Raw genomic sequence first — 13,051 nt, 5'->3', positions numbered from 1 at the left:
CTTTAGAGCCAAGCACTCTGACCTTCCAGTATTCTAAGTTCCATAGAAATGCAGCTTAATCGTTTGGGCTTGACAATGGAATAATTCTCAGCAAAATATATATTTATATTTTTCTCGGTATTTTATTGGTTGTTACACTGTATTATTCTATTCGAAGAAAGTTTATTCAATAATAACAATGTTTCTGTCTGCTAGGCATAGATGTATATAAAATTATAGATTCATAATTCCATGTTTCTTCGTTTAAAGACTAACTTCACCATGCCCCTAGTACAGGCATGGGCAAACTACGGCCCGTGGGCCATAGGCGGCCCGTTAAGCTTTTTAATCCAGCCCGCAGAACTTGATGAAATTATATTAATAAACATTGTTAACGTTTTTTCCCCGCAATTCTGGCGTTTTCCCAATAGATGACGCACTCTATATACATTGACCTTTGTTGAGGTGCAGCGTATTACTCCACATTTGCACTTTACTTTGTGACCTTGTGGCGACCCATTTCCTGGCACATCCGAACCGGCTCACAATTAGCCTGCGTTCCGGCTAAGAGAGATCGCCTGCGGGGATTTGCGAGCACAGAGCTCCGCATACCGGCGCGCTCTCCCTGCTTTGTCATTGTGCGGGTCGTTGTTGAGTTTTGGCACAGGGGACAATTGAATAAGAAGGAGCAGGACAAGTAGACCTGCATCTCCTACCGTTTTTGAAATAAAGACAGTCAGGAGGAGAGTGATGATGATAATATCTTGAAGGATAACAGAATTTTCAGTGCTTTAAAATAATAACTGTTACTATTAAAAAAGCTGTATTTTATTCATTTAATTTTCAGTGTTTTAAAAGTCATTTCAATAAATAGCTAAATACCATGGGACTTCAAAGACAGATATTTTGTTGTAATGCATTTGTTCATTTTCAATTGAAATTAAAGCACATGTTTTCTACATATCCCATGATATTTTATTTTCTCTTATGAGGTGTATTACCAAAACACTCCGTCCATCTGCTCCTGGTCTGGCCCCCCTGTCAAATTTTAGAACCCTTTGTGGCCTCAAGTCAAAAAGTTTGCCCACCCCTGCCCTAGTAAGTTGAATCACAATTCAGCAGGAGTGATATTCTCATCTCTTTCACCTGGATCATGCCAAAAAGTAGGTCAGGAATAGGACCAAAATAGTACACACAATGAAGGATTGATTTCCCATTAAGTTGCTGCTAGTACTGATTCTTAACCAGAACAGTTCATGTGCCCAGAACTCCTACCAAAAACAGGCCATTGTGTCATCGAGAGCTCTGCAAGTGAAATGATAGGGCCCCCTACACAGTCCTCATAACAGCAACTTCATATCTTGTACCTAGCGGCCAGATGGATGGGTACATGATCCACATGAAAGTCCTTTCTGCCCTTTAAAACACAACTGATGGAATAGATTGTGGAAGTGTGTATGCTTTCAATTTTCAGTTCAAATTGCAAGCTTTTAATTTTACCGTGACGTGTTAATCAGTAATATTCATAGCTTCGTCAAAGTTTCAAATCATGCATATACTAGAATAGGGCCAGTATTTGTACTATACTTATTTAATACTCATCTTGCTCATTGGACCTTGATATTGGAGTTAATATTATGCAATAATTACACATTAGCAAGCTGGCATTTAGCTTCAAATTTCAAGTTCAAAGTGCAGTTTGTTATGATAGAATGTTGAGATTTGTCTCCATACGGGCAGCTACAAAACAAAGAAACCCAAAAGCCAAGCATTGGCTGTGCAGAAAGAAAAAAACAAATTGTGCAAACAATAGAGGCAGGCTAATAGCATTCAGAACTGAAGTTCATGAATGAGACCGTCCAGAGACAAGAAGCCCCAGCCTCTGTTTAGCGCAGATAAGCGAGCTGCACTGGCCCGTCCCTCTTCTCAGGTCCTGGCACCCTGACCTTTCCAATTTAGCCCAGAAATCATCGTCTAGACATTGGGTTCTGTCACTTTGGAACGCTCTGAGGCTCAGACCTCGCCACCTCGATTTGGTCTGTACCTGACCTTTCAAATTTCACCTGGTCCTTAAATTCATTGAACCTCAGGGCTTTGCTTGCTCTTGGTGACACGCCCACTACTTCTCCTCCAATGCCTTGCCTCAGCTCAGTTCTGTTGCATTAAATCGCCTTCAAGTTCAAAGGGAAGCTATAGGCTATTGTTTGTAATGATTCTTCATCAGAAAAAAAAATGATTATCAAAGCATTTAGTTGCTTTCTTTGTTTCTTTCACCACCAGCAAGTAGTTGTCGAGCTTGACTGGTACTTTCTTAAATTAGGAACACCATCCACTAAAACACCCTATACCAGTGCTATCAGTTACTTGTGGGTTTGTGGAAGAGTGATTTAAAGGGTGTTTGGCTGAATTGAAGCAGTTACCTTGTTATATGGCATCAGGGATCAGGAAAAGCAGTGACCCCAGAGATCTCAGGAACTGAGGTCAACACTCAGAATCCTGACTGGAGTCTTCAGTTCTACAGTGCAGATCTGGGACTTTAATGGTCATTGTGCTGGGATCTGAGCCTAAGACGTGGTAGAAGAAGAAGCTCACAAAAGGCCTCAACCTGCTGAAAAAGGAAGATGGCCTGGGGGGAGAAGGACCCTCAATGGAAAGACCTATCACTATCTCAGTGAATGAGAGTTTCACAGAGATTTTCTGCAATTCCATCTCACTTGTCTGTAAATTAGACTATAAGCTATAGGACCAGAATAAGGCTCTGCTGCTTGCTGTGGGCATGAAGGTAACTACAGAGCAGGGACAGTAGACATTTGCTGGTGGTAGTCAAGGTCTTGGAATTTTTTTGCCTCAAGTTCCAACTGTGACCACGTGTAACAACTCCCAAATCTGTGGTGCACCACTACATTTGGAGAGTTCCTCAAGCTTCCTTCATTAAGAAAACCAAGCCTATCTTATTCTATTCTTGTAAACACAGCTGTCATCGCTTTGGAGAGGATTTGGCAGGAGTATAAACTCTCTGATTCTGAAGGCAGTCATTAATGGTACCTATAGGGGTGCAGATCAAACATAAGGGTAGTGTGCATTGTCATTAAGGATTCTGCAGATGAACCTGAAATACACAGGGAGAAGCTATGAAAATTCCACCTCAAGGTAATCTCAAGGTAAGATCAAGGTAATCTGGTCAACCCTTATATTTTGAGGCACCACACCAGATCATTGACTACCACCTTATCTTCAAAAAGACCTTAGTACTTACTTAATGAAATGCATATAATTCTAAGCAGTATCATTCAGCTGGGACAATTGTGTAAATGGCCTTCAGTACAGTAGACAAAGACTGTCAACATTTTTGTTGAAAATCATTGCATTTTACACAACTTGGCACTAAAACAGGCTTTGACTTTACTAGCATCTGGACAGCAGAAAGAATATGCTCATGAGAAAGAGGGAGAAGAGGAAGACCGTAAAGGACAGAGACAAGTTAAGGCACTTCCCACCTGTGCTGTCAGAGATTGTTTGATGCTGTTGCATCCCCTCAAGAATCAACAGACCCTGTCTGACCTAATCAGCTTAGCATTTCAAAGGCCAAGAGCACAGATAATGTCAAACAACACATATGCTTTTTATATTGCGAATGACTACCATACATCATTTTAAAAAATCATCCATAAAACAGACACATCAATAAATCACGCTGATGGGCTTGTCATTATGTGCTTAAGTTGTGCTTTCCCAGTGGCTGTTGTTGGTCAGGGAAGTATGCTGGCTGAGAGTGATTGAGGTTAAAGATGTCTTTGGAAGATGTTCTGGAGAAAGAAAAGCAAAGTGTAGACTGTGTATTCTTACCATACGTTTCATGGCTTTGGGCTGGTTAACGAATGATAATTGCAGGACCAGGAGAAGGGTGGTGGTTGGAAACCAAATGTCATCCTCAGGAAGGCAGAACATTTGAATTCCACAGGTCACTGCTGCTTCTCCAGGGTACTGTATCAACAATGCTAATAATCTACTGGAAGTCAGGTATCTGGGCAGCAAAGTCGTGTTTAAAGGCCTATTCAATACTGGTATCAAAATCATGATTGTATCAAAATCATGATGGATGCCTTTATTTTCAGTACTGTTACATGATGGTTGGGATCTCCTATTGTTGAAGTGGAAACATTGAAATTTAATGCAGAGCAGGCAGCTGTGTAGCCATGATAGCATAAGGGTTTGCCAGCCTAAGAGAGGGGTTTAACTCCTCCCCTTGTCTATAAGGAGTTTGTACGTTATCTCCCTGATATTGTGTGTTTCCTTTGGGTGCTCCAGCTCCCTCCCACATTCTGAAGATGTATGATTCAGGTTAGTGAGTTAAGGCCATGCCGTGTTTGAAATAATTTGGAAGATGTATAGTTCGGGTAGTTGATGGTTGGGTTGAGTTGTTCTCGACCTTAACAATTTATTTGTAAATATCAGCATGGCGCTGGCGATATTTTCTCACATAGTGATGAAGTGTTTGCGAGTAAATTGCTAGGATCAGAGAACAGGCATGTTTTATGGTAGACATAAGGGTAGTGACTTTGGTGGACTGCCCAGCACAATCCTCGCTCATTTGATTTAAATAAGCAACATTTTTCACTGCATGTTTTGGTGTACATATGACAAATAAAGAAAATCTTTATCTTTTACATTGAGCTCATGCCATCATGTTTGCTATGTTGGAATGAATGGGTTCCTGTCTTTACCTAAAGCCATGTGCAAGCTAGGAGTTCCTTTCCCAATCATAACCTCGTTCTGTACTCCTTTACGTTGCATTTGAGTTTCTGGCAGACTAGCCAAAATACACAATATTTCATTGTGCCTGCCCACAACCTCCCACTGAAGTACTCATTTCGGCATTCAACAGCTATAGCACCACCCTTGTCATTGGCACTTATGCCCAGTGGGATGTTGCATCAAGATATTATCCATAGGCTATCTGACTCATGCAGTGCTAGCATTTGAGTTGATGTTCTGAGTCTTGGATCGTGGTGGGAAGACTCCTGCATCTTTTGTATTCCAAAAGCAGAAATGAATGAGATTGTGAAGCAGGATGGGTAGAACAGGGCAGGGATGGAGATGTAAAAACTGCAGCTTTTCAACGTGTGCAGTCTGGAGATCAGAAAATATTATGGGATGAAGTGAATGTGGATATAAGAGGAAAGAGTGAAATATACTATCTCTCAATGTTATCTACAGCAACTGGTTCTGCATCTTCATTGAAGGCTATGAACTACTGGAAGCAAACTTAACTCCTGCCAGTTTACTGTTGCTGCTGGTGAATGAGGGAGAAATGATTTCTTTGGTCACAGGAAATGGGTTTGAGTGATGTTCCTAACGTGGTTGAATAAGTGGCAGTTTATAAACTGAGAAGTAAACCTAAGGTTGGCGAGGTGATAAATTTTTGATTGTGTAGTAGAGATTAGAAAGCTATATCTAAGTGCTACTCATAAAAATTGTTTTTAAGTGAGTAATTGGAAGTGACTTACATCAAACAGTAGGTGAGGCCAGAAGTATATGGAAGAGATGCTTCATTGAAATTAACCACATGTGTTAAGTCACTAAACTTAAATACACTGTACTGTATCTAAATACACTATACTGTATCTATATCTTTGGGCTGGGTGCTCAACTTTTGTTTACTCTTTGCACTTTCCACCAAATACATTGACCATATGCTTGGTAGCTTTGTAACACACACTGTGCATGCAAGGTGTCTCTCCCTGTCACCATCCATTTCCATGTGCTAAGTACTCTGCGGGAAACACAGCAGGATCGGAGTAAAATTTGCTTTCTGCTCTCTGTTGGCACGGCAGAATACAACACTTCCAAAAAATTTAACTTTCAAATGTCCTACTAAGCATTCTCTTCAACAAAACTGACCAACCTATAGAATAGCCTGCACCACCTTTTGTGGCAAAATGTAACCTCTCATTTAATAAGTATACATACGTTTGGTCTCAATTATCATCTGTCCAGTGAGTGCTAACTCCTTCTGAAACTAGGGAACACTTAACAGTGTCACTGATGCCAAGCTGGTATCTTGATCTTAAAAATGAAGTCAGGGTGCAACTAACTCTCATTTTAAATTCTGCTACCTTATCCAGTTTCTTCCCTCTCAGTCTTTCTCTGTTGCTCACTGCTACGTGCTGCTTTGTTTAAGTTGGTGTTCTTTACTAACTTAAGAATATGATGCTTATACCTGAGGAATATAATAAATATGAAATCAGAATAATTACAAAAATTAATTCTTTAAAATATTTCAGTATCGTTTATTATACCAGTCAGAATATACTGCATCAACTGGACCTTTAAATAGGATCCAATGTAAACTCAGGCTACATTTGCACAGCTTTGAGAATGGAATAATTGGGATGGAATTTAAATATTTTGCTGACAGTGTCCATATAAATGTAGCTGCAATTTCAGCCATAAAATATTGGTAAATTGCACTCTTGCAGATGGTAGATGTCCAAATATTTTCCAAACTCCTGGGTATTTGATGGATAATCTAAGACAGATTGGACTGAAACATTGGTGTACAACAACCGTGGAACATGAAACAGCTTGTGAAATACTGGAGTAAATTAACCAAAAGATACCTGTGGAAGCAGGGTTTAAATTGGGGAAGAAGACTTGTGGCTGGTTCTAACAGCTGGTCACCTCTGAGGCTTTGACCCAGACATGCTGACATGTGCTTTGTGTTAGAGTAGTTTAGCATCACAACTGGAATGAGGTCCTTCTCCTAAAATTACCTGCTTTAATACAAGTAATTTTGTCTTTATGGTTATTACATCTCTTCTCTTAATTTCCTATACAATCATCTATAACTGCTGCAGTTACTGATAGAGCTTGAAAGCAAAAAGCAAATGTGCACTTCTAAACTGGATAAAGGTCAGATTGGCTGAGGGTTAATTTAATTGAGATGTTTAAAGTCTTGACAGAACCAGACAGGGTGAAAAGACCATTCTTATTTCGTTTATCAGAGAAATCAATAAGTACTGGGCATCTCTTTAAGACGATAAAAAGGATTAATCGGAATTGAGGGAATAAATACATAAATCATCTGGAATTTACAACATAAAAGGGTGGCAAAGATAGAAAACCTCACATGGAAAAGTACCTGAATGAGGTCTTGATGCATCACAGCCTAAAAGGCCATCATTTAAGAGAAGTGGGATTGGCCCATATATTTCTTTATTAGCTAACATTAGTACAATGAGCCAATAGCTGCCTCTTGCATCATAACTTTCTTTAATTCTATGAGTGAGATAATTTTAAAAAATACTTATATCCATATCATATCTTTAATGTAGCAAAAAATATGATGATGGTTCACAGATGCAAGTTTATAGCCAATTAATTGTATCTGTTAAACTTGAATAAGTATGCAGATTGTAAAATCTTGCAAGCTGATGGTCTGATCAATAACAAGATGATTGGATGTGGGGCACAAATGCCAGGAATGAAGATTGGCATGTGACATCTACATTTTGTCCATGAGGAAACATAATTTTTAATGCAGGTAAAATTTATATGTTCGAAGTTCAAAGTAAACAAACAAACAAATACGCGATAAATATTAAGAAGATAAGATGAAGAGTCCTTGAAATTGAGTCCATAGAGTTGAGTGAAGTTATCCCTTCTGGTCAAGAGCCTGATGGTTTATGAGTAATAACTGTTTCTGAACCTGGTGGTGTGGGTCCTAAGGGAGGGGCTGTCCTTGATGATGGATGCTGCTTTCCTGTGAGAATGTTCCATGTAGATGTGCTCAGTGGTGAGGTGGGCTTTACCTGTGATGGACTGGGCTGTATCTGCTACATTTTGTCGGCTTATCCATATAAGGGCATTTGTGTTTTCTTACCAGACCGTGATGAAACCAGTCAACATACTCTCCACCACACATCTATTGATGTTTGTCAAAGTTTTAGATTTGCTGAATCTTTGCAAATTTCTCAGAAAGTAGAGGCACTATAGTGCCTTTCATATAATGGCACTTACGTGCTGGACTTAGGACAGATCCTCTGAAATGAAAGCACAGATGATTTTAAAGTTACTGACCCTCTCCACCTCTGATCTCTCAAAGAGGACTGGCTCATGGACCACCGGTTTCCTCCCCCTGAAGTTAACAATAAGCTCCTTGGTCTCAGTGACACTGAGTGAGAGATTGTTGCTGTGGCACTACTTAGCCAGATTTTCAATTTCACTCCGATGTGCTGATTCATCGCAACGTTTGATTCAGCCAATGACAGTGATGTTATCTGCAAACAAATACGGCATTACCGCTATGCTTAGCTGCACAGACATAAGTATAAAGTGAGTAGAGCTGGGAACTAAGCACACATCCCTGTTGTGCACATATGCTGATGGAGATTGTGGAAGAGATGTTGTTGCCAATCCGGACTGACTGGGGTCTGTAAGTCATTGGAATCATAAAAGATATTGTGACAGTTAGGATCTTCACTGCATATATGTTGGGAGATTGAAATTATATATAATTTTTCTGGCTTCAACTTCATTTCTGTATACAGCATAACATTATTATATAGAAGAAAACTTAATTAAAACCAACTTTATCAATGTCATTGGCTGGCCTTAACATAAAATCTACAATACATTATTGGGTCTTTTGATCCTGGCAGAAACAGAAACATACACCGGTATTACATTAGAAGACCAGTACCTTCAACAGAGACTATTCAAACCAGATCTAGCCAAAGTTAAATTATATTTAATGGGCTAGGTGTTTAATCTTAGCAACAAAGCGGAGATAAATCAGACATAAAGCACAAAGCCCTTAATCCAGTTCCTTTATAAAGCATCTTTTTAAAAAATAATTTACAGCACTTCCTTGATAGATATCCAGGGACAGATGTCAAACTTTGTGCTGCAACAAGTATTGGAGGTAATGATGTGTGATCCCTCCAAAACGGAACCATGCTCAAGACATCTTTAGTAAAACGGTAAGGGAACAGGCCTTTCAGTATGCATGGTCAGGCACTCAGTTTGATGAACTGATTGACACCTCCAGATTCTGCAACCCTTTGCACACTTGAGATCACTTACAGTGGCCATCTGACCTATCAATGCATACATCTTTGGAGTGTGAGAGAAAACCACAGACTGCATTGCTGGGTAGGGTTAGGAAATCATGACTGGAAATTTGGTAAATTTGTTTACAATAGACACATGTACCAAGTTACAGTTCAAATAAATAATCTTTTATTTGCATACTATTCATTTGGATCAAATCAATGCAACAGCACATTGAGGTTGTTCAGGGTAAGACAATGACAGAGTGCAGAATAAAGTGTAACAGTATAGTGCAGGTAGATGGTAAGGTGCAAGGTGAACCCAGGCTGCTGGAGCTGTGAGACAGCTGCTTCAACATCTGTGCCACGGGGTAAGGTACTGTAGAAGTCTGAGAAATCTGTAAGGTATAAAAGTGATTCACAGGTATGGGAAAATGGATGAGTGAACCACTTAAGCATTATATGAAATCATGTGGGTCATAAAAGGTTTGTCATACAGACTTAAGAAAATGACTCTCGCTGCAAACTAACTTAATTAAAGTTACAAATTAAACAGCCTCAAAAAATGAAACCAATTGTCACCTTGTTAGTAATGAACTCAAACAGCATTTAATTAGTATTTTGCTCCTACAGCAATATAATACACGGTTTCATGATTGACCATGTTGCAAGATCTATCCTTTGGTTATGTAATAGCCTTCACCCAGAGAGAAGAGGCATTTGAGTGAATGGATTCACTCAGAATTTCTCTGCTGATGTAGAATGGGATAATGTGTAAGCTGCTAATAACAGTAAGAAATTAGAAAATCAGATAAAGGAATGAAATCTCTTATTTGATATTTCGCACGATGTTTTATTGATTGAAATGTAAGTCAAGTCAAGTCACTTTTTGTTGTCATTTCAACCATAACTGCAGGTACAGTACACAATAAAAACGAGACAATGTTTTTTCAGGACCAAGGTGCTACATGAAACAATACAAAAACTACACTGAACTACGTAAAAACAACACAGAAAAAAAACTACACTAGACTGCAGACCTACCTAGGTCTGCATAAAGTACTCAAAACAGTGCAGGCATTATAATAAGTAATAAACAAGACAATTGGCAGAGCAGAGGACAGTAAGTTGGTATCAGTCCAGACTCTGGGTATCAAGGAGTCTGATAGCTTGGGGGAAGAAACTGTTACACAGTCTGGTCGTGAGAGCCCGAATGCTTCGGTGCCTTTTCCCAGATGGCAGGAGGGAGAAGAGTTTGTATGAGGGGTGCATGGGGTCCTTCATAATACTGTTTGCTTTGTGGATGCGACGTGTAGTGTAAATGTCTGTAAGTGGTAGTGTAGTGGTTGAAATGCAGGACTATAATCTGAAGCGAAGGATGAACAATCCAAAGATACACACTCAGTGGCCACTTTGTTACGTACATCGGCACACCTGCTGGTTAATGCAAATATCTGATTAGCAAATCATGGGGCAGTAATTCATTTCATAAAAGCATGCAAGCATGGTCAAGAGGTTCATTTGTTGTTCAGGCCAAACATCAGAATGGGGAAGAAATGTGATCTGAGTAACTTTGACTGTGGAATGATTGTTGGTGCCAGATGGGGTGATTGGAGTATCTCAGAGACTGATGTTCTCCTGGATCTTCCACGCACAGCACTCTCTAGAATTTACAGAGAATGGTGCAAAAAACAAAAAAATAAATTCAGTGAATGGCAGTTCTGTGAGTGATAATGGCCAGACGGGTTCAAGCTGACAGGAAGCAAACAGTAATTCAAAAAACTATGCGTTACAGCAGTGATGTGCAGAAGAGCAGCCCTGAATGCACAGCACATGGACGCAGCAGAAGGCCAAACTGGGTTCCACTCCTGAACCTAATAAAGTGGCCACTGAGTGTCTATTAAAGTTCTACTATGTAACTAGGGAATTAAAATATAGTTTGTAGGAACTCAATCGGTTACAATGTTGCTCAGAGACCGACAGACTCAAATATGGGAGCATTGCACTGAGGTGTAAGTTCAGCCATGACAGGCAGAGCAGCGATGAGGGGCCATTTGATCCACTCCTGATTCTATTTCTCATATTCCAATTCAATTATTGTGCAACTGATCTATTTTTAATTGAAATTACTTTGGATATATCTGTGCAATTGGCTATTTTATCTAATCTTGAAGATGTTCCGTAAATTAAGGACTCAAGGCTTTCAGCTGCACTTAAACTACTTTTCTGCCTATTGTGGTTATTTTTCAGTTTACATCTTCTGTCTCTTTATAAGTCTGTCAAGGCAGTGTTCATTCATTTTTGTGTTGTGGCTGCATAACTGGCTATTTCTGCTGGTATCAAAGACTTAAAGAAGCTTCTTTGGAAGCAAAGCTGATCCCTTTACGACCAAAATGGTGAAGGGAACTCAGTCAATGCATCGATGGACTTTCCATTATTTAGTACAGGAGCTACTGATCCAGTCTCCATCCTATTCCGGAAATCAAAATGTTATTACCATATGTTAAGGCTATGCAAAAGATTCATATTATTGATTTTTGGAATCATGAATGAATGATGCAACAGTTTCAACTGATATTTTCAAAGGGGAGAGAGAGAAAAAACATGAAGAAATTAATACAAAGAGAGTCAACCACTGTTTCATTCCTAGATGATAAATTAAATTTGCAGCATAATGTATTACAATTTTGATCATAAAGTGTGAGTGGTCATGCAAATCTATCTTATGGTGATTCCAATTACGATCTAGCTTTATCTGTCATGTAGCTAGCCATGTATCCCTGATATATAAAGGATTGTCCAGCTCATAAAATTTATGCATTTAAAAAAAATCCTTATGGGTGATATTGACTACGTAAGAATATCAGACAATAAGGAGGGGGAGTAAGACACTTAGTCCCTCTGCTCTGCCCCTTGGTTGACCTGCCTCAGTTCCTATCTCTTAACCAACTTTCCGCAGCCCAAATTTCCGTGATCTTTCCTATGTAAAAATAAGGATGAAAAACTTAATTTTCAGTAATTCCATATTTGAGAATATTGCTTTTGTAAGTAATTGCAGCATTGTGTCCAGTTCTGGACATCACAGTTTAGGAAAGGTTTAAAGGTTCTCTCGGGAGTACCGAAGGTTCAAAGAGAATGAATCAGGGCCGAAAATCTTACTGATGCGGATACACTTAAGAAGCTGGAAATGTTCTTTTGATAGCAAGGGAATCTGAAAGAGGTATTTAAAGGAATGATTGTTATTGACTGAGCAGGTGGAGAAAAGCTGTTCTCCTGGGAGGCGAGGTCGAGAAAGAGGGAATGTAGAATGAAGATAAAAGAATCAAAAGTGGCTTGAGGGGAATAAAATATTTCTCAGCAAGGGACAGTAGTAGAAGTAGATTCAGTTGTGTTGTCCAAAGGGGAGATAAATAAGTATCTGAACCGAAAGAATTTCTAGGATTCTGAGGAGAAGGCATGGATATAAGTCCAACATGATTGCTCTTGTATCGAATTAGCATAGGACTGAAGGGTTGAATGGCTTTCATGATGCTGCAACTTTTCTGTCATTCTACACACCACCCATGTGTATTTTTTTAAATAAGGAAGGATGGAGGGCTAGAATCTACCAGTTTACTGTATATTGCTGCATTGGAAAATATTTCCAGAGTTGCTCGCTCTTATAAGTGTGATAAATTAGTTATGGTAATGCAGTGCTACAGACATGTCTGCATTTGATCATTGTATTTCTTCATTAATAAGATTTGTATCTAAAGTGGCTTGAAGCAGAAATAGCGTTCTGCTTTATTTTGTGTGAAAGCATGTGACCATAACATCAAACATGGGGAAAAAATACTCTTTGCTTAAAGCTTCAGTTAAGGCAGCCAAAGAATGCAGAAGCTCGCGCTGCTTTGTGTTACTGTATCAAAATGTCTGGCAGTTGTTAGAGCACTGTATCTGGTAGCAGTTGTCAGAGGAGTGGCCTCTTGTGATTAACTAGGGTAAAGTCTGGCAGGAAGACCCATATGTTTCAGGTTTGGGAG

General features: G+C 39.4%; 1 protein-coding gene across 1 annotated transcript in view; it reads left to right on the top strand.

The window, feature by feature from the left end:
* The window catches only part of rbfox1 (RNA binding fox-1 homolog 1), a 457,674-nt gene that overhangs the window by 154,962 nt on the left and 289,661 nt on the right, over window positions 1-13,051 (top strand). The window lies entirely within an intron of this gene.

This window comes from Hypanus sabinus, chromosome 9 (genome assembly GCF_030144855.1).
Source record: "Hypanus sabinus isolate sHypSab1 chromosome 9, sHypSab1.hap1, whole genome shotgun sequence".
NCBI lineage: Eukaryota > Metazoa > Chordata > Chondrichthyes > Myliobatiformes > Dasyatidae > Hypanus > Hypanus sabinus.
The sequence above is the reverse complement of the archived record's forward strand: the minus strand, read 5'-3'. Positions and strand labels throughout refer to the sequence as shown.